Genomic DNA, 5,000 nt, shown 5'->3' with positions numbered 1-5,000 from the left:
ATCCGGGCCGACGGGACTTGTGAAAATTTCGGTCCGGGTCGAGCGAAAGGCGACGCGCGGCGTACCGGAGTCGATACGGGCCGACGGGACTCAGTGAAGTTTCGTTCCGAGTCAAGCGGAGGGCGATGCGCGGCCTCCCGGAGTCGATCCGGGCCGACGGGACTCGTTGAAGCTGCGGTACGAGTCGAGCGAAAGGCGACGCGCGGCGTCCCGGGGTCGATCCGGACAGACGGGACTTGTAAAAATTACGGTCCGAGTCGAGCGAAAGGCGACGCGCGGCGTACCGGAGTCGATCCGGGCCGACCGGATTTGTGAAAATTTCGGTCCGAGTCGAGCGAAAGGCGACGCGCGGCGTACCGGAGTCGATCCGGGCCGACGGGACTTGTGAAAATTTCGGTCCGAGTCGACCGAGAGGCGATGCGCGGCGTCCCGGAGTCGATACGGGCCGACCGGACTTGTGAAAATTTCGGTCCGGGTCGAGCGAAAGGCGACGCGCGGCGTACCGGAGTCGATCCGGACAGACGGGACTTGTAAAACTTTGGGTCCGAGTCGACCGAGAGGCGATGCGCGGCGTCCCGGAGTCGATACGGGCCGACGGGACTCGTCGAAGCTGCGGTACGAGTCGAGCGAAAGGCGACGCGCGGCGTCCCGGAGTCGTTCCGGACAGACGGGACTTGTAAAACTTTCGGTCCGAGTCGACCGAGAGGCGATGCGCGGCGTCCCGGAGTCGATACGGGCCGACGGGACTCGTCGAAGCTGCGGTACGAGTCGAGCGAAAGGCGATGCGCGGCGTGCCGGAGTCGATACGGGCCGACGGGACTCGACGAAGTTTCGGTCCGAGTCGACAGAAAGGCGATGCGCGGCGTCCCGGAGTCGATCCGGACAGACGGGACTTGTAAAACTTTCGGTCCGAGTCGACCGAGAGGCGATGCGCGGCGTCCCGGAGTCGATACGGGCCGACGGGACTCGTTGAAGCTGCGGTACGAGTCGAGCGAAAGGCGACGCGCGGCGTCCCGGAGTCGATCCGGACAGACGGGACTTGTGAAAATTTCGGTCCGAGTCGAGCGAAAGGCGACGCGCGGCGTCCCGGAGTCGATCCGGGCCGACGTCGACTTGTGAAACTTTCGGTCCGAGTCGACAGAAAGGCGATGCGCGGCGTCCCGGATTCGATCCGGGCCGACGGGACTTGTGAAAATTCCGGTCCGAGTCGAGCGAAAGGCGACGCGCGGCGTCCCGGAGTCGATCCGGACAGACGGGACTTGTGAAAATTCCGGTCCGAGTCGAGCGAAAGGCGACGCGCGGCGTCCCGGAGTCGATCCGGGCCGACGTCGACTTGCGAAACTTTCGGTCCGAGTCGACAGAAAGGCGATGCGCGGCGTCCCGGATTCGATCCGGGCCGACGGGACTTGTAAAAATTACGGTCCGAGTCGACAGAAAGGCGATGCGCGGCGTGCCGGAGTCGATACGGGCCGACGGGACTCGTCGAAGCTGCGGTACGAGTCGAGCGAAAGGCGACGCGCGGCGTCCCGGAGTCGATCCGGACAGACGGGACTTGTAAAAATTTCGGTCCGAGTCGACCGAAAGGCGATGCGCGGCGTCCCGGAGTCGATCCGGGCCGGGAGCCTGTCGGAACATCGTCATATGAGCCTCGGTTAATTTCGACAAAGTTCCCGGAGTTCGAAATTTTTTCGATAGCCCGCGGAGGTTTCGCCCCGTAAGCCGACCGTGCTACCACCGTACCGGCGCCGACGTCCTAGCGGCCAGGCTCCTACTAGTAAGAGGAGCGAGTCGGTCGGGCCGGTCTCCCGTCGTCCGCCTGCTACGCCGTACCGGTACGTGCTCGAGCACGATACGTACTTCGGCGTAGACCAGGAGCGGGCGTTCGCGGACCGTTCCGTGCCTCGTACCAAAGAAACTACGCGACTCGCGTTGTTTCATCTATCGTCACTGCATTACCGCGGGTCGGTGTCTCAGACCGAATGGCCCTTGACGCGGTACCAAGAAGTTCGGCTCTCCGTGAAACACGGAAGGCCGAACGCTCCAACGCACGCGTCAACTCGCTTCTTTCCGAGCGTACACTCAAAGACCAGAGATGTTATAACAACGTATCCCAGACGCTTTCAATCTAGCCGACGGGTACGGGAGATCGTTCGAACGCTTATAAGCCGAGTGTCGAAGGTGGCGGCACACGGATCCGGGGCTGCCTGCGTGCAGTCCCGAAACTTACAGTAGACGCGCGGCCGACCGGGCTACGAGACCCGGTCGGCGATGGGTGGCGCACGTCCGAGCCGAGATTTTGTATCGAAGCTCCCTGGTTGATCCTGCCAGTAGTCATATGCTTGTCTCAAAGATTAAGCCATGCATGTCTCAGTGCAAGCCAAATTAAGGTGAAACCGCGAATGGCTCATTAAATCAGTTATGGTTTCTTAGATCGTACACACATTTACTTGGATAACTGTGGTAATTCTAGAGCTAATACATGCAAACAGAGTTCCGACCAGAGATGGAAGGAATGCTTTTATTAGATCAAAACCAATCGGCGGCGGGTACGTCCCGTCCGCCGTTTACCTTGGTGACTCTGAATAACTTTGGGCTGATCGCACGGTCTCGTACCGGCGACGCTTCTTTCAAATGTCTGCCTTATCAACTGTCGATGGTAGGCTCTGCGCCTACCATGGTTGTAACGGGTAACGGGGAATCAGGGTTCGATTCCGGAGAGGGAGCCTGAGAAACGGCTACCACATCCAAGGAAGGCAGCAGGCGCGCAAATTACCCACTCCCGGCACGGGGAGGTAGTGACGAAAAATAACGATACGGGACTCATCCGAGGCCCCGTAATCGGAATGAGTACACTTTAAATCCTTTAACGAGGATCCATTGGAGGGCAAGTCTGGTGCCAGCAGCCGCGGTAATTCCAGCTCCAATAGCGTATATTAAAGTTGTTGCGGTTAAAAAGCTCGTAGTTGAATCTGTGTCCCACGCTGTCGGTTCACCGCTCGCGGTGTCTAACTGGCATGATTGTGGGACGTCCTACCGGTGGGCTTAGCCCTCCGGGGCGGCCCAACTAATATCCCATCGCGGTGCTCTTCACTGAGTGTCGAGGTGGGCCGGTACGTTTACTTTGAACAAATTAGAGTGCTTAAAGCAGGCTATTTTCGCCTGAATACTGTGTGCATGGAATAATGGAATAGGACCTCGGTTCTATTTTGTTGGTTTTCGGAACCCCGAGGTAATGATTAATAGGGACAGATGGGGGCATTCGTATTGCGACGTTAGAGGTGAAATTCTTGGATCGTCGCAAGACGGACAGAAGCGAAAGCATTTGCCAAAATGTTTTCTTTAATCAAGAACGAAAGTTAGAGGTTCGAAGGCGATCAGATACCGCCCTAGTTCTAACCATAAACGATGCCAGCTAGCGATCCGCCGAAGTTCCTCCGATGACTCGGCGGGCAGCTTCCGGGAAACCAAAGCTTTTGGGTTCCGGGGGAAGTATGGTTGCAAAGCTGAAACTTAAAGGAATTGACGGAAGGGCACCACCAGGAGTGGAGCCTGCGGCTTAATTTGACTCAACACGGGAAACCTCACCAGGCCCGGACACCGGAAGGATTGACAGATTGAGAGCTCTTTCTTGATTCGGTGGGTGGTGGTGCATGGCCGTTCTTAGTTGGTGGAGCGATTTGTCTGGTTAATTCCGATAACGAACGAGACTCTAGCCTGCTAAATATAGGCGTACCTTCCGGTATCTCGAAGGCCCCCGGCCTCGGTCGGGCGGTTTTTACTACCGGCGTACAAATAATCTTCTTAGAGGGACAGGCGGCTTCTAGCCGCACGAGATTGAGCAATAACAGGTCTGTGATGCCCTTAGATGTTCTGGCCGCACGCGCGCTACACTGAAGGAATCAGCGTGTCTTCCCTGGCCGAAAGGCCCGGGTAACCCGCTGAACCTCCTTCGTGCTAGGGATTGGGGCTTGCAATTATTCCCCATGAACGAGGAATTCCCAGTAAGCGCGAGTCATAAGCTCGCGTTGATTACGTCCCTGCCCTTTGTACACACCGCCCGTCGCTACTACCGATTGAATGATTTAGTGAGGTCTTCGGACTGGTACGCGGCAATGTCTCGGCATTGCCGATGTTGCCGGGAAGATGACCAAACTTGATCATTTAGAGGAAGTAAAAGTCGTAACAAGGTTTCCGTAGGTGAACCTGCGGAAGGATCATTAACGTTTCGTACTGCCGAAGCAGCGACTCGTAAGCGCGCGGGGCTGTCTCGCCGCGAGAGCGGCGTGTCACGCCCACGTGTCGCGAACAAAATTTCACAAAAGTTTGAACGACGTAACGGTCGGGCCCGGTTGCCGCGGCGCGCAACACAATCGTCGTGACAACGAACGCGGTGCTGACGCCGGATCCGATGGGTCCGGCGTTCGCCGCGGTCGCGACGAGCGCAGTCGCCGGCTAAAACCGCCCGACGACCGACTCGCGCCGAGGCGTCGACCCGTCGCTCCGCGTCCAGCGCGGAGCAGCGGCGGGTCGTTCGCGCCTCCGGCCGACTCGGTGCCGAGAGGGGACCGCTCCGCGGTCCGCCTCGACTCGTTCGACCCGGTCAGGTCGTACGAGGGAGACGTGCGAAGCTGGTCTCAGCGCTTCTTCGCGGGCAGCCTGTCTGCGCCCGGGTGTCCTCGGTGCAACGCCGTTACACCCCGGACGCAGGCCGCGAACGCGGTAGGCTTCGGAGAGAATTTTCGCCCGTACGAGGAAGCTCGCGTCAGCGTCGAGGGCAGCGATGCCCGGGACTCGCTGACGCGGCCCACTGCCGTCCGCCGTCAATCGTTTGCATTGCGAGCCGATCGGGTCCGGCGCCGGTCAATTCCGGCAGACGACCCGTGAACTCGAGGCGACGTCGGCTCTTGAACTATCGCACGAACGAAATTTGACGCGCGGCGCGCGTTCCTTCCCGCGCGCAACCGCGCAAGGGCTGACGCACGCGGCGCCGCGCTCACGAC

The 5,000-nt window shown here is 59.3% G+C and overlaps 1 non-coding gene across 1 annotated transcript; it reads left to right on the top strand.

Moving 5' to 3' along the window:
- The first annotated feature begins 2,308 nt into the window (after window positions 1-2,308).
- On the top strand, window positions 2,309-4,220 carry LOC124224287 (small subunit ribosomal RNA). Its single transcript, XR_006884610.1, has one exon. It is a non-coding gene; the product is annotated as a small subunit ribosomal RNA (ribosomal RNA).
- The last annotated feature ends 780 nt before the right edge of the window (window positions 4,221-5,000 follow it).

Source organism: Neodiprion pinetum, unplaced genomic scaffold (assembly GCF_021155775.2).
Source record: "Neodiprion pinetum isolate iyNeoPine1 unplaced genomic scaffold, iyNeoPine1.2 ptg000128l, whole genome shotgun sequence".
Taxonomy (NCBI): Eukaryota; Metazoa; Arthropoda; class Insecta; order Hymenoptera; family Diprionidae; genus Neodiprion; species Neodiprion pinetum.
The sequence above is the reverse complement of the archived record's forward strand: the minus strand, read 5'-3'. Positions and strand labels throughout refer to the sequence as shown.